At 34.9% G+C, this 27754-nt stretch overlaps 1 pseudogene; it reads left to right on the plus strand.

Moving 5' to 3' along the window:
- Positions 1-27754, plus strand: part of LOC135221699 (zwei Ig domain protein zig-8-like) — a 510516-nt pseudogene that overhangs the window by 479975 nt on the left and 2787 nt on the right.

Consider the following 27754-nt stretch of genomic DNA (forward strand, 5'->3'; position numbering starts at 1 on the left):
TACACCGTTAATATTCGAAATAGAATATTATTTAAGCCCGGGACGCAGTGTTACCATGCGCAAACACCACAAGCGGATGGACAGATGGAAAAAAACAGAGCATAGTGATATTTTTTTTAGTAAAGGAATGAAGAACTTTTATGTAGGAATGATATTTTTAATAAATATTTTTATTTACTGTTGGAACCTGCGATAGATTTTGTCAACATTTAATATTTCTTAAGATGAACGTGAATTGATGTCACTTGTGAGATTCCCGGCGGAATGAGAAAGATCTTTTAGGTCAACCGAGAAGTGTTAGCAAGAACGTTTTTTGGCGTGTTCAGAATCTGCCTCAAAAGTAAACGGTGCAGGCGAACGACCAGGTGATACATTTCTTCGATTCCTGTGTACAAGTGGAATCGAACGTTTTTGTCATTTACCTGGTCTCTTTTAAAAGTTCATTTATTGTGCATGTAATGAATGCACGAAAAAATTACAACCATCATGTACTGCTTAGTAGTGCAAATAAAATTTACTTGTAGGTTTAAGAAAAATTAATTTTGAAACTGAAATAAATAAAATAATCTTAAAGTAAATTAATTTATGCAATTAGTGAAACGTCCAGCTCTTTAGTTTTCTTCGGTATCTTCATCTTCCCTAACAGGTTTTACGTATTCAGTTCTCACGTTCATTCTAACTTTGGAGGGGACACATTTTGTCATTTCCTCGTCAGTTGAACGCCGATGTCTGTCAGCCTACAGCTTACATAAGCAGTGAGGATTATATAGACAGGTGTTAGTTCGGTGTTTGAGTCTGCAGAGATTGTACCCATATGAGCGTCCATGTGGAATACAAGTATGTGTATGTATATATATATATATATATATATATATATATATATATATATATATATATATACTATTTATTATATATATATATTATATAGATATATATATATATATATATATATATATATATGGAAACAAAAGACACGGGAATATCGGCCCAATGAGAAAGGCTACTGCTCCATTGTTTTCTAGAATGCACTTCAAGAGGTTGTCCATTAATGCCATCTTGCAACTGCATTAACGTGGATGTCTGTCGCCTTTTGTTATGCAAAATTTTGGCGATCAACGCAGCCTTGACACGGATGAAGCAACGTAAAAGGAAAAAAAAACACCTTTTGTCCACCTCAGTGGCATTTCGGCCAGTGTTTTGCATTACGCAGTGTCATTTCCCTTAACGTTGTAATGTTTCGAGTGTTACGGTTATGGTTATGGGTACAGGTAATGTGGAACTATGCGTTGCGATTTGAACGCCGTATCGCCTGCAACTGTGACGGTTCGTTAATCGACTCGTTTTGTTATGAAATTTCTAAGAGATTTAAGAGTCCCTTACTTTCGTTACTTTCTTTACTTTGGCGTCCAGGCTTCCAAGGGCAAAGGAATCTCTTAATTCATTTTATTGTCATGAGCTCACCTTTAACATCTCTCACTTTTACTCTGTTTATACATGATGATGGTGGTGTAGATTTGGGAGGTGAGTGATTTAATTTACCAATAATCTCTCTCTCTCTCTCTCTCTCTCTCTCTCTCTCTCTCTCTCTCTCTCTCTCTCTCTGCCTGAATAAGTTCGGAGACAAGTGTATTGTTCACAATACTGTTAACTCAAACGAGTTATGCCAATCGTCCATCTAAAATGTTCATTGGCGCTTCATGCCATTCATCAGACGTTCAAAATTCGGCGAATTCTCGGTAAAAGATAATATGAACCGCATGCATTTCAAATTCCTTTTCTGAATACGATATTTCGCTTCAATGGTCCTTTCAGAATATATATTAGGAAGGACGAATGAGAGAGAGAAAGGGAGACGAACCATTTTTGTGATGCTTTGTCCTCGCAGCTTTTGTCTGCTGTAGAATGCGAAGGGACACTCGCTCGGGAGGATGGCTATAGCACTTGTTTATTCAATTTCATTAGCTAATGCTGGAGCAGAAGTGATTGTAAAGGTTTAGCGAGATTGAATTTTATCAGGAAAAAAAGGTTGGTGTTACGTTCACTTTGGTGCCGCCATTTCTCAAGTATTGTGAACAGGTTGTGGATTTTGAAGAGGGTATTTAATTTTGTTATAGCTTAGATATTGTTACTCCACTCCTTTGTTGTCTGAAGAGTTGGGTAGCTGTAATGATTTTTTTTCTTCAAAATTTGATCTTAATAATTTTTTTATTCGAAAGGTAAGTGTACAAATATGTATTTACTTCACACATCGCTACGTGCATTTTGTACGTGAGAATACGTTATTCATTCTTTTGGCATTTCTTCAGTTGACGAGAGACAAGTTCGCAAAAATGACCCTCCAATCTCCATCCATTCGGTGTTCGTAAGCTTTCTAGAAATATATATATATATATATATATATATATATATATATATATATATATATATATATATATATATATATATATATATATATATATATATCTTTTTTTTTTACTTCATATAATCACCCGGAACTTAGGTATTTACTTTCTAAACTTTTCACATCGTATTAGATAGTCCAGACAGTTTTCTGAAGCCGATGGTTACTAGTCTCAGCGGAGATCTGGTGTGGGTCATTTAATTAAGTAGTGCTAATTTTATTTCTAGTTTTATGGCCCTAGTTGTCTCTCCGCTGTTCACCGTTTATTTTGTGATCTGCTTTATGTCTACGTTCATTGCAGAGCCTGTTTCTCATAGCCCTTGAAATATCATTATCAGATACAATAAGTAAACAACGTGTTGTTCTTAAGGATTCTTCTGCCTATTGAAATACAATGAACAGCAATTTTTTTCAGTAAATTGTTTTCTTATATGGTTGGCCGCATTATCCTGCATCTTCTTCTTCAAGACAAAACTTGACATTGTGTCAGGTGATTATTTCCTTCTCTCTTTCTTATGCTACTTTTTAAAGACTAAATCTCTCTCTCTCTCTCTCTCTCTCTCTCTCTCTCTCTCTCTCTCTCTCTCTCTCTCTCTGAATATTTTTGTGTGTACAGCGTCCCGGACTTTTCGATATAGCGAACGTAGGGGTTCGATGTGACATAAATACATAACTGTACAAGAGTCGCATTGAATATTTATAAGCACTGACCATTGGCCCTTGTGTTCGGGAAACTTTTATTGCACAGGTATTTACAAATCTCTCAGCGCATCTCGGTTTTAATTGAATATTATTTACTTGGACGATAACCTTAACAACACTGTCCAGTATTGATAAACATTTGTCCCGTGATAAAGTCGACTTGAGGACCTGCTATTTCGCAGGAAAAGCTTTTATACTTTGTCTGTCGAAATCGACTTTTCTCTTTTTCGTTAGCAAAAATGTTTTTATATTTCTTTATATTTTATTGGTATATTTCCATCAAAGGCTAGAAAACCGATTAATTCTTATCTCGGCCTAAGCTTTCTCTCTCTCTCTCTCTCTCTCTCTCTCTCTCTCTCTCTCTCTCTCTCTCTCTCTCTCTCGCGATACCTGTAGATGCTGTTCATGTGGTTATAAACTGGACTTCATGCAAGATCAGAAATATGTGAGACATGATGATAAGAGAAATAAAGCTGCTCCCTAGTACGTACTCCCATTTCTTACTCCTAGTGCTATCACTATTAAAAGCTAATCGTATTAGTTGAATATCTGAGCCCTCAGGTTTCCTCATTAAAGGTTTCGTTAATGCTCGGCAGAGGAATAAGTATTTTTCTGTCAAAGAAAGCAAGAGGAGAGGTGATTTGTCATATACAAGTTAAATGAAGTTCTTTGTTTTTCGTAAGTAAGTCTAACTGACTCTTCTGAGATATTCTAAATTTTTCGTTTGTATATAGTACATATGTACATGCATACATACATACATACATATATACATACATACATAGTGTATATGTGTGTGTAAAATACTCCATAAAGAGAGTACATTCTTCAGAAGAGTCGAAACAGCTAGATACAATATTTATTATTATTATTATTATTATTATTATTATTATTATTATTATTATTATTATTATTCTGTTAAAAAGAACGGCAACATCAGTGGAGTTGATATTATACATGGTCTTTTCAATTCTTCTTGCTATCGCTTTTCTTCAAGGCTGATATCTGATAACAGCTGGTCAGTGTACATGTTATCAGCCTGGAAAGAGAGATAGTGGTAATAAGAATTGAAAATACTTTGTGTAGGATCAGTTCCACGGACGTTGCCCGTCTTTTTAACAGAACGTATTTAAAAGAGGGTCTACTCCCTTCATATTATTATTATTATTATTATTATTATTCCCTTGCTAACGTTTATGGAATGAAAGACCGGCTCATTTAAGTCTCAGGACCTTAAACAAGTCAAAATAAAGATGTGAGACTTTCCAGGAAATCCACCGCTGCTTTTCACTTGCTCATTTGGAATCAAATGCAGTTTCGGTAGATTTAATGAATTCTCTGTCATTCTAATGGCGGAGAAGTATTTTTTGTCATATTAACGGAATGACTTTCTCGTTTCTTTGCAAAGGAAATCCCTTCTTGCAGTCACGGTCTTCTTGATTATGGCACTAGAGCCCTTACACCCGACCTTTATTCCTGACCTTTTTTCATTGGGTGGTCGATTTAATTGCTACCTGCACTGGTCATTTGTCATTTTCTTGCAACTTTCTCATAAGGGCTTTATTGCATGTTCCATAATGATTACATTAGTATTATTATCATTATCAGCAGTAGTAGTAGTAGTAGTGATGCAGAATTATTAGTGATATCAATGAGAGAGAGAGAGAGAGAGAGAGAGAGAGAGAGAGAGAGAGAGAGAGAGAGATAATTACTTAAAACAAGTCATTTAGCACCGAGAAAAAAATCACAAATCTTGATATCCAAGCGAGAAAACTGTCAATTAAAAAAAAAAAAAAAAAAAATTATTTCGTGACTCTTAGCCATTGGAAGAGATACAAACATTCGTAATGATCTGAAAATTAGATATGTTCTTCAACCCGGGAGAAACAAAAAAAGTCATTATATTCGTCTCATGCATAATAATGAACGTTCAAGAAACCGTCATAATGACATGTCTAGGAAGTTTTCCGATTTCGAATGACAGACTGGGAAGGAGCAGCGCTGAATGGTGAATATTTGCATCCAGAGATGATGTATCTCTTATCATCTGCTGACGCTGCCGACGGCATGAGTCTGGGTTAAGTATATTAGAAAGAAAATGAAATATTAGTATAATATATGGAGGGAGAACAGAATTGCACCTTCAGGGGGAAATTTTGATGTGTTGTTTGTCTTCAATGTTTTTATCATCTAGTTTTGCCTTTAATCTGTTTTCGAGCTGATTATTTTCTCTCTCTCTCTCTCTCTCTCTCTCTCTCTCTCTCTCTCTCTCTCTCTCTCTCTCTCTTTCTTTAATGTTTTTATCATCGAGTTTTGCCTTTAATCTGTTTTCGAAAAGATTATTCAAATTTTCACTCTCTCTCTCTCTCTCTCTCTCTCTCATTTAGGCTTTAATCGCTTATGCCGCCTATTCAGGCATATATACAGCTACAGAATAATGCGACCCTCTCATATATGAATGGGGTCTTTTTAGTGGACTGTGAGACACAAGAAGAATAAATAACCAGTCTCTTTAACTGAATTTATGTTCGTCTTGATCACAGAGCATAAATGTGTTGTAATTTTCCTGTTATGTCTTGACCCGTTTGACTGGTATGAATTCGTTTGCCTTGCATATTCGTTTATTTAGGTTTTATTACTAATTTATGAAGCGTCACTTGCTTCATACTTTATATATATTATTTTTCAGCTTATTCCGTAGTCAGGATCGCTGTTTTTGATAAGCCTTTTCCATGTTCACTAAACTAGAATATTTCGTTGCAAAAAGCACATGCAGGGGGAGGAGTTTTGATCTCTACACACACACACACACACACACACATATATATATATATATATATATATATATATATATATATATATATATATATATAGAGAGAGAGAGAGAGAGAGAGAGAGAGAGAGATAGAGAGAGAGAGAGAGAGAGAGAGAGAGACGGAGAGAGGAGGAGAGAGAGAGAATTAGGAAGAGAGAGAAGAGAGACAAGATTTAAAATTTACTTCTTTCTCTCGTTGGTGCAAAGGATAAATTCATTGCTTGTTCTTTTTTGTAATAAAACTGCTCGGCAATGATCCCTATTCTTTGCCAAGACAGCTTACGTGTATCATATATGGATCTTTGAGTTCGAGCGTTAGGGAATAATAGTCAGAGGGAATAAATACGCGAAAGATTCGTTCTTTGGTAGAGTGTAAGTTTGGGTATATTGACAGTAAAAAGAGAAAATTTGATAATAAGGTGAGAAACCCTCTTTTCTTTTCAATATGTGAAACACACACACACACACACACACACTCTATATGTGTGTTTCTCTCCTGCTGCAACTGTTGGAAGATATAGTTAAGCAAGTTTATTACTGTAGCAGCTCTTAGCTTCTACTTCTGAGTGGCTGTAATCATTGAGTCCATTTTAATTCCACCGTCACCTTCCAGTATGTAGTGCCTTGCTCTCCTTTATCAAACCTTTCAGGGTTCGCAGGAATGCTTATTCGAATAAAATACATTATTCTTCTTACTGGTGTTGGTTTCACAAGGTCTCTAGAAGCAAGCCCTACATCTAGAAGTACCTGATCGGTTAACTTTTAAATATCTGCCTTAGTGGTTAGCCCATAAACGAATACTATCTAGGCATTGTTTCATTCTTAGCAATTTATTGGGTAAGAACCTTATAGATATCTGTCGGCGAATGTAGCAGATTGTAAGTTAAAAGTTAATAATAATAAAAGAGAAAACCTGAATTTTGTCAATTATTTCGAGATCTTCGTCCATCTCATCCATTCGACAGCTCGCTCATCAAATAGGCGAGAGGTACCTCGCACAAAAATTCAAATATGAATGCAGCGCTTAATTACGGAGATAATTCATCTCCATTAGGGAAGGGTTGTAGTATTTTCATATTCCGGACCTTCTTTAAATTGCTGTCGCTTTATATGTCACTTTATGTGTGGGCGTCCATATTGCACTTGTCATTCATAATCTCTCTCTCTCTCTCTCTCTCTCTCTCTCTCTCTCCATTACTTCGTGCGCGTTCCCATGAATTTTTCCCCGAGAAATTTGACGTGTGAAAGCCATTTAGCCGTCCTTCATATTCAGGAGCTCTCAATTGTGTGTGTTCTACGAAAAAAAATGGGCACAGGTTAATTTGGTTTGCCAGATGGATTTTCAGCGTTCGCTTGAACAGGACACCAGGGCGTCCCGTCCCAGCTTTTACATTAGCATTGATGCCGCTGCTTGACCAGGGCTGTCATCCATGCAGCGGCATCGCTCAGCTGAGTTGTTTAATTGGTGGGTCCATGCTTGCATTTCTGACTTTTTTCCCTTTTGTTCATATCTATTCCTTGTGGGAAATGGCGTGTTACTCAGCTGATGTTTTGAATAATGCGGTAATGTTTCTTCCTTAGACACGCTGTTCCCATTGTGTAATAAATATTATTGAATTATTGCAGTAAATTCACCTTTTTACTCATAACAGATTAATATTAAGATAAAAGCCCTGGATGAACGTGATAGAGTGCATAAAACAAAAAGGCAAGTAGAAATAATCCTGTCTTTTCTGTCCCGAACGTTCTCAATGAAACTCCATAAAGAGTTATACTTTCTAGGCATATGTAAAAAGTTATTGTATCTCACCCCTTGCCACAAGAGGAAGTGGTTTTGTGGTCATTAGATATTAAAACACAACAGTAATGTAAGTACTGTACTCTTTGAGTTTCTGCCAAATTCATTTGAATTCATTCCACCGTAAAAGCCTTGGCACTGACGTTAGTAGGAGGATAGTGTTGATTTTTGTACATCCGTCTAGGCACTGTTCTCACTGGCAGATAAATTTTTTTTTTTTTTTTTTTTTTTTTTACTTTTGAATTGATAGCTAGAGAACTGATAAGCTCTGAAACTTAAAAAATCACTTTAGAGATTTCTTATATCAAAATATGACAGTTTCTTTAGTTTACACACGATGTCTTCAAGTCAATAAGTGCCAACATAATTGCTCTATAACCTGGGGACTGATATACACAGACACTTCATATTTCATTGGGAGCCGCTTCCTGTGCATTTCTTGACTTTCTTTTCTTATTGGAAGGCTCATTTCGAAGTAGATACTCTCGTGGCCTTTAGAGAAAGTTAGTATTATCATATTAAACGACAACTTGAACAGGCTTCATTTGGAACTCGCCGTATTGACGTAGTTCTTATCGAGTATCCGTTTTATAACGCTTAATAACATCGAATAAATTGAGGATTCCGCTCGCCCTGTTTTCCCAATAATTCGATAAACCAATGCATGATTTAGTCCGATTAGAGCAACCCACGTGTAGTCTTCCTGGTCGAACGTTCAATAACTAACACGTTCACTTTATACGTTCCAACAATATCTCCGAAGCGTGAGAAATAAAAACGAAATCATTTTTCTCGAGCAAATATAAAAATCCTGGTGCTGAACGTTTTTAGCTTTTCTTGAAATGAGTGTACCGCGAATATTAATTTTTCGCTTATCCTCCAGTTTCTCGTCGATGTGAAATCGCCCTCGAGTTCAAAATTCTCCTGTGTCACGTACTACTGCTGCAGTGGTGTCATCATTCGATATTTCTCTCTCTCTCTCTCTCTCTCTCTCTCTCTCTCTCTCTCTCTCTCTCTCTCGCCATCCCGATCTCTCCTCTCTGCGAGGAAGTGTCCTCCGTAAACTAATTAGGATCAGGTTGATAGTATTGTTTTACAGGTTTTATATCTCAACTTCACATTTATACATAATAAATGATTCTCGTTTATTTATTTATGGGCTGAAAGTTGGGCTTGAGTATTTGATTTGCCTGCACGAATAAATATTACAAAAAAACATGTAATTTTTAAAATAAGTAGTTGTTTGTCTTTAAATAATAAATATTTGTTCTGAAGTATGACACATACGCCTGAGATTGCATATTATATATCTATATAATATATATATTATAGATAATATATATATATGATTATATATGTTTAGTTGACTAGATCTTACTCTAATGGTAATTTTCTGTTGCGGTAACTGAAGAACAAACGTCTTCTTAGCATATCATGGTTTTTGGATTGTGGTTAGACTTTTATATATACAAAAAGGCTATGAAAATAAACATAAGTTAGTTCTGTTTTTCAGTGATAGTGTTAGTGGCTTGATTCAACTTTTATCAACACACTTATGTCTTCTATGCAGTGGAAGACATTTGATATAAAACTCAGACCAATTAGTGTTTCCTTTTCATTTTATGTCTTATTTTTATTTTGTAGTCATTAGTCCGAATTTTTATGCAGCCTTGCTATTTCAATTTGACTCATCTATTGTGATGAAAACTAATGAGGCTTCTTAATTCTGCCCAATCGTTTTTCTAAAATTCCTCCTGTTTTGCTTATCAAGGTATTTTAGCCATAGTAAACAGTTCATTAATGGTAAGAGTTTTGTAGACTGCACTGGGACCGATAAAAAAAACCTATTTGTGGTTATTTTAGGATCCAAAGGTCATAACGCATGATTGTTCCATCAGTTAATGTACATTAGAAAACATACACACACACACACATTCACATATTTATATATATATATATATATATATATATATATATATATATATATATATATATATATATATACATACATACATACATACATACATACATACATACATACATACATACGTATACATATATGGCTGCAAGAAAAACCTTAAACCTACACTGTAAAGAGTAAACCGAAAATTTGTAAAACACACACATATATTATATATATAACGTGTGTGTGTATGTTTACTTGACGTATATCGTACGTGTGGGTATGTATGCATGTATGTGCGTCAAGACCACAACGCAACTGTTTTGCATAGTTTATTTTTCATTTCGTAAAAAATTATTTAACAAGAAGTGGACCGTTGCATCATGGCTAAAATCTCATCTTGACGCCAAGAACACAACCACAGGGAAGGAAGCCTTGACCCAGAAACCCAGAAACCCCTTTCGTCTACGGAGAAATTAGGCTCTTCATGAAAGCTGTTAGACATTCGCGAAATAATAGAAGAAATAAAATTGGCAGGTCCTACAATGGGCTCATTCTGAAATGCATCAGAAATCTACTGAATATTCATTTAAGTTGCGTTGACATTGTGGTGGTTTAAAGCAGCGCATAAATTACGGATGTTTATTGCATAAGCAATGCGGATGCCGCTGAAGCCTATTTGCATTTACGGGCAAAAGTTTTTGCGAAGTGTAGTTCTTAATCGAGCTTTTCTCCAACGATAATCTTTTGTAGTCACTCTCTCTCTCTCTCTCTCTCTCTCTCTCTCTCTCTCTCTCTCCTATGGGATTCATTTTGTCGTATTAAAACTTTGTAAAATAATATGAGACCATGAAATTAAGCATCCTTTGCTTTCAAAGCGCCATTTTTAGGATTTTATTACACTTCATATATCAGACTTCAAGAGGGATCAGGGAAAAACGAATGAAAAAGGGGAAAGCGTGAGAGACGGCGAAAGAAATTAAAGAGAGGGGGTGACTTTCCTCTTTTTATTTAAATGAGGGTTTTTCAATTATCTGCATTTACTACCAAGTCATTTATGTCAGCTTTAGGGAGTCATTTTTATTTAAGCAAATTCCGATGCGCAAAACTATACTTTGGTTCGAAACTTATTTTCAGCAGCCGTAGGGGACTAGTGCTGACAGTGTACGTCACGCGGTGCACTGTAGGCATTGCTTAAGATTCTTTGCAGCCTCCTTTCGGCATCTAGCTGCAACCACTTTCATTCCCTTCAATATGTATACCTCCATTCATAATCTCTTTCTCCCATCTTACTTTCCTCCCTCTCCTAACAATGGTTTCAGACTTCTTTTCAGCGCTGAATGACTTCATAGGTCTTACTCCCTTGGCCTTTGGCCTAAATTTTATACCTACCATTATTTTTGTCTGGGTTTATCGTCATCATTTATCATCGCCTCCAACGCGGCAGGGCGCAAAGGTAGCTCTGTGAAATTCTGTCACAAATCTCCACTCATCTCCAGCCTCCTTCCTAACAGTTTGCAACCAAGTAATGGTCTTTGAACTCTTCTAGTGTCCACAGGGACCCGGCTGACACTATCATTTCTTATTGACCTACGGTTTTCGAAGCGCAAGTCCAAGCCATCTCCATCTCCACTCCATCATTGTATCTTATTTGTAAGGAACTTCTGCGATTATTTATGTAAAATTTAGAGCTATTAATTCAGTGCCTCAGTTAAATTCGAATCCTGAACTCACGAGAAGAGGGAAACCTTGAATATGTATTTAATCTAATTCATAATTAACAAACAATTATGAATGTCGGTAGTTTTGCTATGCACCTTTAAGGTTATTTAACGAAATGCTAATTAGATAATCAGAGGCCTTACTCATGTAGATCCGGAATACATTAATCACGTCATCTGTTTCATCTATTTTATAGAAATTAGGTTTTTTTATATACGCTGAAGTCATAACCTTGCCAGAATATATGGTCTGTTTTTTATAATTCCCTTTATAGAATTAAGTCAAGTAACAGGTAAACTTTAGTTAGCCGAGAAATATTTATTTCAGTACATGAGCTGGAAATTGTGTAGTAAACCATAAGACTCTGCTTCCCTGCTCTCAAAACTTCGAAGCACTTGTGAGTTTGGCTGAATGCATCGAATTTTGAGTTAGTATGGCATTTTGCGGAAACTTTCTTTCGTTGGCGATATCACGGCATACCAAGTATGAAATGCGCCGCGCTCGAAATCTTGTCGAAGGGACGGGAATGCAATCGCTCCGTCCTTTTTTCTTTTTCTTTTTTCTATTAGTTTCCTTCTGACAAAGTCTGGAGACTGCAGGGTTTCCCTTTGTCTGTCTTTGTGTTTGTCCGTCCGTCAGGATATCTTCCACGCCATCCGTGTTAGTTAGGAATGTTTACTTTTGATAGGCTTATCAGAAGGTAATTCTCTTAAGAGGTTATTCTTTTTATCTAACAATCAACGTGTTAACCTGCCATTGTTCTTGCTCTTCAAAAGCTATTTGATATCACATCTAATTAATTAGTCCATAACTTGCATTATAGAAGCCTCAGCTTCTATAGTCATTTCTGTCTTCATATGCGATGCGATGTATATATATATATATATATATATATATATATATATATGTGTGTGTGTATATATATATATATATATATATATATATATATATGTATATATATATATATATATATGTATATATATATATATGTGTATATGATATATATATATATATATATATATATATATATATATATATGCTTAATATATATATATATATAATATATATATATATATGCTTAATATATATATATATATTATATATATATATATATGCTTAATATATTATATAGAATATATAATATATATATATATATATGCTTAAAAAATCACAGTAGATGCAGGTTACTTCATTAAATAAGCGAATACCACAAGAAAATTATAGTCAGAAATCCAAGCGCTTTCGTCTATATATATATATATATATATATATATATATATATATATATATATATATATATATATATATTTATATATTATATATATCCATTTTTTTTTACTTTGATCTTTGATCCTAGTGGGACGGAAATAGTAATCATTCACTTTTTATGTATATGTGTATGTTAGCGTGTATTGATACTGTTCAGTGGCGCGGATCTTGTAATAAAAGTATATTCGTATTAGTCTTTTCTTTTTTATTGTAATGAATTGTGGCAGGTGACAGGTCGATGTTATCAATAATTAATGAGGTTAGAATAATCATGGATATTTAGTTTTATCCACACCATGAATATAGATGGGCTTGAGGGTGAAAGTTGCCTATTTTATAAATCATTAATACTGGTAGCCGAGTGTAATCGTAAAATATAGTAAATTCTGTTGTTTCTGCTCTGTTTAAATTATAAGCATCGAAATTCGCGGATCAGTGGCCCCTTTTTCGGCTGCCTCTTCTTCATAATCCTGGTTTTTTCTTACTTTTGTCAGATGTTGGTTGTTATAGATTGAGCTGGCTTTATGCCAGCAATTAAGGGCCTTTGTCTTGAGTGTAGTAAGAGGTGCAAGGGAGTAGGATGCCTGGTGTGGACCTCATAACTTCCAACCAGCAGAAACTAACAAGCATCCCTTACTCGGGGAGTAAGCCTACAAACTACTTTGTTGTTATTGTTATTGTTATTGTTATTGTTATTGTTGTACTAGTAAGGGAGGTAGGAAATGTGTTTGGAAGAGGCCCAAAAAGGTCTGAAAAAGGTGGTTCGCTTTGAGTCAAAGATACAAGAATTTTAGGATAGGATATTGTTACGAAGTGCCAAGTATCTGGTTACTACGCTTACCATTCATTTATTGTTACATCACAAAAGCCAGACACCTGAACCCTCATCACAGGTATTAAACGACTGAATACTCTAAAGGCAACAGTGATCCCTTAGCAACTTACCAGTATTGCAGAAAATCAGACTAAGTTCATCAAAACAGGTGTGAGGTAATCTCGTAAGTAATTAAATTAATCAAAGGGCATCACTCCATCAACAACTTTAAAACTCTAAGTATTTCCCTGATTTCAGAAGTCTAAGTACATCCCTGGTTCTAAGTCACTTCAAGTAAATTGAAGGAAAGCAAATCAATTACCACTCTATGTTTCTACCTAACATAGATATAATCAAATGCAAATATACTGGTTAGAAATGAAATACTTATAAAAATTTTAAATACAAAAATTATTATTAAACTCAAAATTTATAAGTAAAATTCACAATATCAGGGAAAATTACTGTTACTTGAAAACAAAGTAAAGTTTAATTAATTCTTGAATCAATTAAGTAAAATTAAATCAAAATTAATTTGTCACAAAATTCAAGAAAATTAATTCAATTGAAATTCAAAAGTGTTAGGCAATAATTGAAAATTTGAAATTAATTCACAAGTGCTAAACAATAATAAAACTGGAAAAGAATTCTAAGTAAATGCAAATTAATTCACAAGTGTTAAATTTAATTAAATGTGCAATGATTAAGCAATGAAAATAACTAAGTCAATCAAATTGTGAATGCAAATGAAAATACAGAAAAATGTGGACAGTATCAAAATAAAAGGCACACTTCAACAAGAAAATGAAAAAACTGCACAAAATGGAACAAACACAAAACACAAAAATTCGCAATGTGTAAAAGTGTAAAGTTTTTCACTCAAAACATTGTAACCATCAGTTTTTACCAAACCTTCATAACCATCTGTTATTAGTTATTAGTTAACCACTGTTCCTATCCATTAGTTTCTTACCAAACCATCATAACCATTAGATATTAGTTGCAACTAATAAAAATATAACACACTTTACCTTTTTGGTATACCAATTTCTTTCTTTGCTGCAGGCTTGTTTAACTTAACCAAAAACCAGGCGCCGTTACGAAACAATGTTTGTTTAGATTCCGCAAAAACACTATTTAACACTAAATAAACTCTTAAGAAATATCAAATATGAAATTCTCAAGTTACGAGTGACCAATTTACGTTACGTTAATATAATCTCAAGGATGTCGAGGGAGGGAGAGAGAGAGAGGGAGAGATCTGAACGCCTCGCGGTTCTAAGATATAATGAATTCTCTTCCCTTGCGAAAGCTGGACTGAGGAGATGACACAAAAACGTTTTTGGGCAATAACTCTTCCAGAAGCTTCGAAATCTTACGCAACTTTTTATACGAAATGTGTAATCTGCACGTGGCTTTGACAAAGACATACACGTATGAGTCCAGTCTGTTAAAAAAAAGACATGTACTCTACTCGATCGATCGAAACAGAAACCCTTGTCTCACTTGATGACAGATTTCCAAAACACAAATGAAGTCTTGAGCTCACTTATCAAATGTGTTTACAGATTAGGAAAGCAAACGGATCTCGCAGTTCCTCTAATCTCACAGTGTTGACATAATAGGGAAACAATCGTAGTGTCGAATGGACAAAGAAAATCTCTCTCTTTTTACATTCTACATTATATATATATATATTCTTTTACATTATGTTATGCGAAATCTGAACACACATTTTAAACATCCTATCTCTAAGCTATCTAGGAATCTGAAAAAAGTTGCACAATTCTACATAACATTTTATACAGTCACAGAGGAGATATATGCATTTCGAAAGCAGCAATATATAATAATATTTATGATTTATTTATTAGAATGAAAATGTAAAAAAATAAGTAATGTGCATGTTAAGCAGTAAAGGAAAATTGTTTCATATCAGATACAGCGTATTTATTTCAATTTTCATCGGTGAAACAAGGGTTTATTTGACTGTAGATTTGAGCACGTTTTAATATATTTTGTGTACTGAATTTAGAGGCAATTTTTGTGTTTAATTATTTTGTTTCCACTTATAACTGAGAATATATGAACGTGTTTAATGTGTGTCCTATTTATTTTATCCTTCTTGTTAGTGTAAGTAGTACTAAGTAGCTATGAGTATTAATTATGAAGACCGTTTCACGTTAAGTTAGGAATATAATGTTCACAACTTATGCGTGAGGGGAAAACCTTGCGCGTGTCCCGAGTACGCTGAAGGTCGGGTCAAGCCTTATTTTGTTTCCTTGGGACGTCGGCCAACCCCCCGTTTCAGGATTGTATTCCCGAAGCTCTTGATTTGACCCCCTCATGACGAGTTAGGTTTGAAAATGGAAGTTTCTATTCCAGATTTAGCCTCTTTCGCAAAATGATTAGATATAATAGATATTCCAGAGAAATGTCCGTTGTACTGTAATAATTTTTTTCTTCTTTACTGACTTATCTACATTCTGTATGTTGCGTCAGTGTTTGATAAAGGTTCAAATGCTTTTCTGGTCTTTTATGAGAGTTCTGTTCTTAATAATGATTCAAGGAAAAACTAAAACCGGGAACGATTCCTATGATTCCAAATGTCGCTTTCATCACTGCATTATTTTCGTGTACAGTTCGAGCTACCTAGAATGACTTTTCGAAACAGACTTCAGGATAGCGAGGGAGTACCTGTGATCAGAAAGTTTTGCCATTGCCATTATCATATCAGGAAGTCTTCGTATCCGACAACAACATCCTTCCCAGAAATGAGAAAACTTCTGATAGAATTGTGGAATACACTTCAAACATGAGATGGTAATGCAGTAGCCATGGGTGCCGGTGCGAGTCTACGAATGGATTTGGGCTGGGAAATTGTATAGGTGACGGTTGGAACTCATTCTCGTCAACTCTGTAATGTTCTCTCTTGGTGAAATAGAACGTTCTGTTGAAATTAACCCAAAGAATGACGAGGAAGGAGACGATATTGGCACAGGTTTTCAGATCCTGGCTTGCGGTACGAGACGGGATCGTGGGTATGGGTGAGTTCGAGTTCCAAGTTAATAGGTTTTGGGAGATCGTGGTGAAGAAGCATATCCATCAAACTTCTGGTTTTGATATATACTGGTTGTCAGATTATTTCGTAGAAATGAGGTCATGGAAATCCTAACTTTACATTGACAGTACCAATAAAGTCCATCGTCATCAGACTCTCAGATTTGGTTTCTGAACAATATTAAAGTTTTTTTTATGTTATTATTTTATTTGTTTACGGATTAATTATCTTGCAAATCTAGACAGCAACAGGAAAAACATTATGTCTGATGTTGAATTTTCCTAGTAAGAAGTTCCGTAAAAATCTTTTGAGTTTTACAGTACACTAGAAAACTGGAAAAGATATTTTTATTTTCGCGTTTTGCTAGCATTTTCATGTTCTTGTCGTAGGAGCTCCTTAACCCAGGGAGTCGGAGAAGCAGTACTGTGTAGACCTACTTTTGCTGACTGACAGAGCTGTCGAATTGGCCTAGTGAACAAGCCCCAGTGTTGGGTTTGATATTCTTGGCCCTGTATCAAATTCCAGAGATGCATATTAGTATTGCACCAGCGCCAGTTTTTGGGCCATGCCCCTAGGTTAGGTTAGAGAAGAAGTTTTCAACGTGTAATTTAGTGAGGTAAATATAATGAGATTATTTTCAAGCAGATTCTATGGTTAGTTTCAAGGTATGGCGTTCCGCTTTTTTTTTTTTTTTTTTCCAGATTAGGTCCCAGTACACGGTTACAGTTCGGGAATATGCTGTCCGGTAGAATTGAAACTGAAAGCCTCTGGATACGAAGGAAAATATTTTCTCTTCTACGTTGCTTCTTATCGAGTTTATTTTATTTGGATGTGGTTCAAGGTATGACTACTATGGCAGCCACAGTGAAACCGAAAGATTGAAAAAACATATAAAATTTTTAACGTCTGACAACTCGAGAGAAAAATCATCATTAGAGTTCATAAAGTACATATGTATACAGTATAAAATAGTAGACATCGGATATGTTACAGCGTTGTGATTCTGTAAGGTGAATAAAACAATACCTTTTTGTTTGGTATCCTTGAAAATATATATAATATTATATATGTATATTACATACATTCATTTAAACTTATGTGTAATCTTTTTTCTGAGATGTATATTTTCACCTTCTCCATTAATTGTTAATTGCATCCCTTCGAGGATAATATAAAGGTAGAAAAGCTGAGATTTTTCCTTATATTATCTTCACGTGCTAAATAATAGCAAAGTTTTTCTGGTTACTAACACTTCCCAATTTTATCTTCCAGACAAAAATTTGGAGGATCCGTTTTACAAGCACGAGCTCGATGCAGATACCAACAACAGTAAGTAAAACTAAAATTTAGTAAATACTGGTCGATCTTCAGTAATGAAACAGTTATGCGCAATGAAAAATATCTCTCTCTCTCTCTCTCTCTCTCTCTCTCTCTCTCTCTCTCTCTCTCTCTCTCTCTCTCTCATGCACATTTGTAGAGCGAGTAAGTTGAAAGCCCAGACGTTCCTTTAATCTTTAATTCACAAGACTAGTAAAATTGTAATAAAGTTACCAAAGGAAGGGAATTTGATTAATAGTATTTACCAGAGTATGTATGCCTAATGGGTCATCTTCTTGCCATCTATTACTCTTTTGATAAGTAACGTCAATGTACTGAAACGAAACTCCAATAAAGTAAAGGAATTGAATGTATATTTTGAGCAAACTAAATACCCAGGCTTTTGATTGTTTGAACCAAAGTCTTTTTCTGAGGAAGTTTTTGGTACGAAAGGCATCGGAGAAGTTGTCAGTGATACAGAGAAAAGTTGAGTAGGAACTGAATTAATGAATAGTTTTTAAATAAGTAAGATCAAGTATACTGCACATTTATCAAACTAATAAATGTCACCAAAACATAATCTGGTTATACTTTCAGCAATAGTACCTACTGTAGAAGTCATTTATCACATAAGTTCCAACACCTCTCTCGCAGAATTTTCGTAAACATCCACTGCCGAATTTTGCGATGACTTGCTGACGTATAAACTGAACCCAAACCGTACCATAACCTCCTTGTCAAGGTTAATAATTAGCTGAAGACTCCTCAGAATTAATTAACCTGAATATGAATTGGGTACTGGGACGCTGTTCAAGTCGTAGAAGCTTTTATGAGTTAAGAAATGTCTGAGACTTTTAAAAGTACTGTTGTGGACATCTAGAAGAAAAAAAAAGAAAGAGAAACAACCGAGGTATTTTCGGAAGTGCGGCTGTGGGTCACGAACTCAGACTGACGTGTCTGAACGACGCGACTAAAATAAATCTCCTTTCTTCGCTCAAAATATTTAAAACTGTTTTCGTTAGCGGCCACTTTTATTTCTGTTGGCCGGAGAGAGAATCAAAATCATGATTTCCAAGAGTGAATTTCAGTTTATATGCTTTTGCACTTTCATCATCCGCACTTCACATCTATAATGGCCTGGAAATTCCAGTCGTACATTTCTACTTTAGGTTCCAATGTCATTGCTGTTCTCTTCAAACAAATCTATTTTAAACACTCCCTGCTGCCCTTATTCCTTCCCCTACTTTGTGACTCATTCTCTCTACAGTTTCTCATAATTATCCTCGATCAGCACTATATCATCTTCAAACATCAACCATTGCACACTTCATTCACAGGTCGGTTTTTTTATCCCACAATTTTTTCTACCTACTGGTAAACAATCATGGTAAGATGACGCCCTGGTCTCTGACGCATTAAACAATCATGGACACATGACACCTTTGTCTCTGACGCATAAACAATCATGGTAAGATGACGCCCTGGTCTCTGACCCACTAAACAATCATGGAAACGGGACGCTCTTGCTATTAAAAAATCATGGAATCATGATACTTGTCTCTGGCTGAGTTTGACACCAAACCAGTCCCACTTCATACTACTGTATAGTGTCACATGCTTCCCTTGCATAAAAAAAAATTAATGGGTCTCAAGTTATCTTCTGTACTACTTTACATCCTCCTCATTGCCTTTCTATGGATTCTGGCGTAAGCTTTTTCCTTGCATAGTATGTATGTCATATACAGCTCTTGTCGTATTGCTTTTAAATTTTCGCAAGGCACTTCGAGAAGTTGTACACTTGCCACTTTATACCAGGATTTAAATTGCTGTTGGAGGGTCTGAGGTCGGCAACCTGACGCTTTGAAGGTGGAAAATACGCTAAAAAGGGGATTGACTGAAGTGTTTCATAATAAATTCCTTCATAACGAAGAAAATAGGAAAAACACATTTCTGTTCCATTCTCTTTTAAAGAATAAGACATAACCAAGACTATTGTATTGTTATTTACAGTTATAATATATTTGTGAAATAACTATTCCTGTCGTAACCACCCGGGATCATGTCACTGACCATTCAGCTGCTTGCCTTCCGACTCTCTCTCTCTCTCTCTATCTCTCTCTCCTCTCTCTCTCGTCCTCTCTCTCATCGTCTCAACCTCTCCTCTCTCTCTCACACACACACACACACACACACACACACACACACATAGCCGTCGCGAATTCCCAAATGGACTTTTGCAATAAAGTCACCGAAAAGGAACTCGGTTTTACGCTACCTGCAAGTCATATTACTTAGTCAATTAAGAGTGAGGCTTGCGTTCAAACATTAGTCATATTAACTCCTTAAATATAATGTATTATAATATAATATATAAGATAATATAATATATAATATAGTATAAAATATTATATATATTATATATATTGTTTGGGTATATGGTTCCTTATTATACTAATATTCGTTTGTATGGGAGTTTTATACAGAAATCTGATCTTTAGAAAATCCTACATGTATATAAGCACATTATTGTTGTAGCGGGAAAAAGATTTCAACGTTCTTCATCGAAGCTGCGGAAGATTTTGTTATGGTGAAAGTCTGAACAAATCCGGCAACAGACAAAGAAGTTTGCTACTTACTACTAGTGTCCCATCGAGCATTAAAGCTCATGATGTGCGCACAAGTTACGCCGTAAAACATGCCTCTTCTAGTTGCCTAAGAAGCAGAAGTATTCAATATTATTATCATTATTGATAAGAAATTCACAATCTGGTGAAAAACAGTTTGCGTTAATAAAAATTCACAATTTTATAGTAAAGAAATTGTCTTTTACTTATTAACAAACAGTTTACATATAATTGTGGATTTATATTACAAAAAGTATTATTATTATTATTATTATTATTATTATTATTATTATTATTATTATTATTATTATTATTATTAGGTACTTATCACCAGAGGCACTGCATTAAACTACCAATATCTTTGTCTTTCAGACACTCAGGTCAACATCGAAGGTCTCGAGGAGAGATACATGCAACAAGGGAGCAGCCTTTCACTGACATGCAACATCGTCCATAATTACGTGAAAGGACCGAACCAAGTTCGATGGTATCAAGGGGCCATCAGATTAACTTACGATTCTCCCAGAGGAGGCATCGCCTTGCAGGTAGATAGGATGCAAAGAGGGACAGCGAGTCGTGGGCGGATGTTGCTTGTGATACAGTTTGTACGGGCTAAGTAAATGAAATCCTTTGCCAGATGAGAGAGAGAGAGAGAGAGAGAGAGAGAGAGAGGAGGAGAGAGAGAGAGAGAGAGAGAGAGAGAGAGAGAGAGAGAGAGAGAGAGAGAGAGACATTATTTTAACTCTGATGAAGATTGTGTTCAGGTTTATTCTCCTTGAAAAGGTGCATGTATCAAGAGCAAGCAAGTGGTTGTGGGTGTACACGACATTTGTCCCATAAGTTGATCGATATGTACTCTTCTCTTTGTTTTCCCATGAATTCTTATTTATTAATAATCCTTTTGTGAAATATACACCCAGATTTTTTCTCATCTTTGCCAAGCGGGCAAGCTTCCCTGGAACGTTCGTTTTGATGTCGAACACCTATAAAGATCTTTGGGAGGAAAATTGAAATAAATTAACCACGTTCAGTAACAGCATGATGTTAGACTTGTATAATTTTATGAAGTGCCGTTTCCCAGAGGCGATAGCGCATTCTATTAGATTGTAATGATAATGTATTGCTCCTCTCCCAGGTATATGCGCTTGTGAGAGATCCTTGTGTGTAACTCTCTCTCTCTCTCTCTCTCTCTCACACACACACACACACACACACACCTGGAAAGCAAAGGTTTGTTTTGTCACGAAAAGAATCTTTTCATATCCCAAGTCGAGAAATAAATTATCAAATGCTTTTTTAGAAGAAGTATTCTGATATGAACTGAGGCAGGGGAAGCTTCTCCTCCGTTCCAACACTGTAACATTCTTTTTCTCAAGTTATGGAAAAAATACAAGAAGAGTATGTATAGTTCACGATCCCTTATGGTGTCTCATTTCCTTCCAGACGGAGAAGACAAGTAAGAGGACCATAGGTCGGCTAATGCTCTCGAACGTAGCACCCCAAGATTCCGGAAGGTACAGCTGCAGACCTGACACTGGAGGATCGGCCTCTGTCTCTGTTCACATACAGTCAAGTAAGTGTCTCGTTATTTTGACTCGTAACTGATTGGATATCTGCCTTTGGAATATGCAGTGGTTATTCGCCATCCCATGGTCAGAGTGACACTAGCCTTTTTCAAAGGAAAATTGAGGGGGGAAGTAATATAAGGCATATATTATGACCTAGAAAATAAAACAGTTGAAGAGAGTTTGCGAGGTTTTTATGATTAAAAGAGATGTTTTGGATGGAATAAGTAGATAGGAGAGTGACTGGTGTGGTGTAAATATGGGTTTCAGAGAACAGAGTGGTATATCTCCATGATTTTTATGATTTTACGTTTTAGTGATAAAAGAAGTCAGAGAAACGACAGACTTTAGAGGTGCAAGCTTGCAGCATAAGGTAAAGGCCCCTGACTTGGGGCTGAGTGTTGCAGATGATACAATGTTAGTTGATAACGGAGATAAGAAGCTACAGAGGCTCATGAAAGAGTTTCGTTATTTTTTTTTAATTGAGAAAGTTGAAAAGAAATGTTAGAAGGTTAAAGTTATGAAAGCTAGAACAATAAATTCTATCATATATGGTTGGAAAATGAAAGTGGTTGGTTCGTCTGTAAATGCAAACATGTATATTTTCATTTCTATGCATGAAAATATCATTTCTGTATTAAACTCCAGTGTGTGCACAGGAATGTTTCCATTCTACATGATGATAAGATAACATCTCCCTTTCGAAAGTTTACTATTTCATTGTATATCGTTAATGTCTGAATTGATTTCACAACCGTGAAACTTGTCTGCATCAAAACCATTCATATTTGTTTTATATAGGTTTAACCTCTTTCGAAATGTAGTAAAATTTTAGAACTGTACATTGTTTCATAGTCCAAAGGACCGGTATTAAAAGAAAGCAGTATTCCCATACATTATGTTGTTGTACTTGTTGCAGGTCAGCATCAGGCTGCGGTTCAACAGAACGGGCAGAGTGATGCTTCTGTCAACACTAAGCAACATGTGTTTCTTCTTCTCTTCCTTTGGACCTTGGCATATGTGATACTCATGTCCCACATCCGATGACTCGAACAGGGAGAAATCGTCAAGGTGAGTTGTTCCTGTAGGTGTCGTCTGATTGTGCCTGCATTAGGAATTGCTACGTTGGTGTCTTTAAAGTCCTCTATACTCTGTTTTTTTTTTTTCATCTGTCCATCCACCTGTGGTGTTTTCGCATGGTAACACTGCGTGGTAACACTGCATGGTAACACTGCTTTAAATAGTTACGCTATGTGTAAGTTTTAGATAAATAAAAGGATATCTGGGTGTACATTTGCAACTGAAAAGTGTTTTAATAATTTACAGTATGCGAATTACACCGTTAATATCCGAAAAAAGGTTATTATTATTGTTGAATATAAGCTGAATGTAACTATTTAAAGCCCAGGACGCAGTGTTACCATACACAAACACCACACGCTGGTGGACATATGGAAAAAAACAGAGTATAGTCTCGTGCATATTTATAAAGAGCAGTAGGTACTGGATATACTGCGCAACATTGAAATATGTTTAACTTTATCTGTGTTTTTAATTAAAGCTAAACTTTATTTTTAATTTTGATAGAAACTTTGAATAACCCTGGAGGAAGAGATTTTGTCAATTAGAGGTCATTCACGTTTTCCATTCTTTGCTGCTATACTTAGGAAGTGTTTCATACTTCCTGTAAACAAAACTAATAAAGCATTTCCTTCAAATTTGGTTGAAAAATCTTTATTTTCACATAATCGTGTTGAATAAAGTCTTGCATTATTCTGGATAGCCACATAATTAATGTGATCAGTTCATTTAATACATGGTTAGTTTTTATTTTAATCCTATCAATTTACCCACTAAGCTAGATTCCAGCACCAGTTTTAGTTGTAAGGATAAATGCAAAGGCTAACTTCGAAAGTTCAGACACTGTGGACAATAGTTGATGGACCTTTTAATAGATCCTAAGAAATTTAATCGTTGGGAAGATGGTCTAGATTATCATTGCCGTTGGTGAAAAGAGGCAAGTCCCCAATTCGTTCATTGAGTCTAGAATGTAATGTTTCCACAATCTTCTGACATGCATAAACAAGAATATTATTTGAATATTATTGAGTCAGTACTATCACATCAACTTTGTTATTATTAGCCAAGCTGCAACACTGGTTGGAAAAGCCCCAATACAGAAAGCAGCTTGGTATGAGAAAAAATACATGAATAAAGAATAAATTACATAATAGAAAAAACAAAGTGAAGCAAATATGATAAACAGATAGACTCATGCGAGCTTAATTAATAAATAAAAACATTTACATTTCCTTTGAACTTCTGATGTTCCAACAATTCCACTACGCAACTATACTCTGTTTTTTTTCATCTGTCCATCCGCCTGTGGTGTTTTTGCATGGTAACACTGCGTCCCGGGCTTTAAATAGTTACGCTATGTGTAAGATTTAGGTAAATAAAAGGATATCTGGGTGCACATTTGCAACTGAAAAGTTTTTTAATAAATTACTGTATGCTAATTACACCGTTAATATTCGAAATAGGATATTATTATTATTGTTGAATGTAAGTTGAATGTAACTATCTATAGCCCGGGACGCAGTGTTACCATACGCAAACACCACAGCCGGATGGACAGTTGGAAAAAAACAGAGTATAGGATAATATTTACAGAAAAATGTGAGGTATTGAATCTCAAAAATGGGAAGACTATAAAAGATTAAAAACTAATACATTTATACCCACACAAACAGACGTTACTGAGACCTGCAACAAGAAATTTAATGGAACTCATGTTTTTATCCAGCGAGCAATGATTATGCTCTTTACCTTTCTCAACAGTATAAGAAAAGAGCTAGCTGAAGACCAAACTAGTGAACAGTATTCAGAACATGGGTGAATAAAAGAATAAAAAGATTTTTTTTTTTTTTTCAGAATAGAAAGGCCTCCAAAAGTCAGAAAACTCTTAAAAATAACATTTTTTCTGCAAAGGAAGAAGGGAACACCATACAGGTTAAGTCAACTCTTTAAAAAAATCATTAACTTCAAAAATTCTTCAGCCCTTAACAGAAAAACTATGGAAATCCTTTATGCATATTCTTCAGTACGTCGTTGCCATTAGTAAATGATTTATTATTAATAAATACAATAAATGAGAGGCAGACAAACTTGAAAATGATCAGGCCTAGATTTTTGTTTACTATTAAGGTTGTCTTAGATAAAGCATTCAAGGTCTTAAGGTTGATAACGCACTGGTATATGTATAATAATGATAAGAGCAACATTGTATAGTCTGAAGGTACCGTTATAGGATCCAAAAAATTTAACTTTTCAGCGACTGCAAAGATTACTATACTTGAAGAATAAATATTAGCCATGAGCTATGGACGTCAGTTATCTAGAAACGGGCTGTCAGCTGAATACCTCACCCTCAAAAGCACAGTAAAGTATTTCAACATTATTTTTTCTGTTATATAAAAGATGTCTATCATGAGACTGAGACTGAGGTCCCATGACACAAATTTAATAGAACAGTTGTCTGTAAATGGAAGTAAAAATGATCAAATAATAAAAGCATTTTATCTACAGTTTTGATTTGGTGAAATGAAATGCTGAATTGATGATAAAAAGTAACGGATGACAGATGCAATGATTTTATATAATTATGTCCAGTATCCGTATTAGAATAAATACTAAATGATTGTAAAAAATCAAAGAAGTTTTTACTCAAGTATGGTGACACTCCAGGGAATGAGTCAGTGGCTCTAAACTGAAGTGTCTCTTAGAGATAAGGGACATATTAGACAGAAAATACAACTACAACTTTTGAAAGATCTCCAGGGCATCGGGAATCTTATCTTGCATGCTGCAAAAACTGTGTTAACAAAGAAACCAACATAACGTCATTAAGGAATGTTATTTAAATTTAGGTCGTGATGATAAGCATAACTGGAAAAAGAATCAAAACAGAAATTTCTATTTAATCATTTAAAACATCTTTTTATAAATTTTTATTTTGTATAAGCTATGTTTTCGGTATATGTAATTCTTTTACCCATAGATTAAATTGAAAGACATTACACAGTAGTTTAATAATTACATATGGATGAAAACGAAATAATATCTGTGTAATGCTTTACACTGATATAAGAAATATTCCGGAATAAATGATGGTTGGATTTTTAACCTAAAACTTCAAATATGATACAGCTAATAAGATAACATTAAGGTAAGGTTTGATAACTTTGCATATCTTCTTTTGAAGTGCCAGTCAAAAAAATTTCTCAAAATAGAAATGTTTTATAAGGATGTTTCCATTTTCAGATCTGGAAATGCTGTCACCAAGAACATCTAGGAAGTAAATAAAATGGAATATAGTGGTGGTGAGCAGCTAGAGAGGAGCATCTTGGTTGGAGCTCATGACTATCCAGACAAGTTATACTTGCCATTGGCTAGGATGGATTTGACAGCCTGTTCTGGTTCTCATTTACAAATAAAAGGCCAATAAAGAGCGCGGTTGCTGCTTTCACACTACCAATCATAAGACTGCCATCCACCAAAGAATACATACATGTTTGAGAATATTGGTTCAAGAAAGTCTCTTCTCCTTTGGCAGTGTGGTCAGAATGGAAAGGAAAAGGCTATATGTGGTGAAACATAAAACAAATTATCAGTACGCATATCAGAAAAAGGTGTAAGAAATGAAATCCAGTTTCCAAAAAATTTTTTTCATGCTCCTATTTAGAAGTGAGCTAATACGTATATGATAAAAAAAAAATTGTCATTTTCCTCAGCTTGCAGATCAGAATATTTTAGTTCAGAAGGAAACGATTGAATTGCTCCTCAGAATCTGTCCTGAGTGCTTGATTGATTTGTTTGCAAGGGTGATGAATATTCATTTACAACAATTGTCATCCTCAACATCAAGTTGTAGTAATGACACTAGTTTTTCATTTTAATGAAAATCATATCTTTATAGTAAAATAACCATCAAACTTCTTGTTTTTGTGATGCTGTAAAATGCTCTATATATCATTCATTTACATGGGGTGTTTTTAGTGTCAGGAGTGTATGATCTCAAAGAAATCTGTTGGTTGATACAAGCTATATTTATGTGGAGTATACAGTACCAACAAAAGCACTTAAAACTCAAGAATTTCAGAGGAGGTGCACAGAAAATATTTCTTCACTGAGCGAAAGATGAGCTATTTACAAAGGTATGTTACCTCTTCTTGCATATTGTCAAGTTTAGTTGCGTAGTCTCTTCTATGTATACAAAATACAGTAATGGTATTTGGTTTGCAAGAAATAGGTGCATTGTGTTTCTGCAATGTTCAGTACAAAATAGCATCTGCATCTTTTTCTGACATATACAGATACATTACTGTATACACGTACTTATAAGTATCATATCATCACTGTCAGAAATATTGCTTAGAAGTAGAATTCAATTTCCTTTTCAATTTAGTCAAAGTTTCCTAAATTCAGAGTTATATGGTTTTTAATGAAAAAAAAAGCTGTCTATACAACTTATTAAGTGTTAGTAAGGGATTGACAAAACAATATTTTATTTTTTGTAAGCAGACTTTAGCTTACCATCAGTCTTGACATTTTGAAAGCATAATTTATATTTCACCCGTTTAACTGTTTCCTTCACTGATCTGTATTTTTCTTAAACATTTTATGGTATATTCTATTAGATTTACCTAGATCACTAAAGTTGTTCTCTCATTTTCTGCAAGAGGTACAAGAGATTAATGAAGA

This window comes from Macrobrachium nipponense, chromosome 3, assembly GCF_015104395.2.
Source record: "Macrobrachium nipponense isolate FS-2020 chromosome 3, ASM1510439v2, whole genome shotgun sequence".
Taxonomy (NCBI): Eukaryota; Metazoa; Arthropoda; class Malacostraca; order Decapoda; family Palaemonidae; genus Macrobrachium; species Macrobrachium nipponense.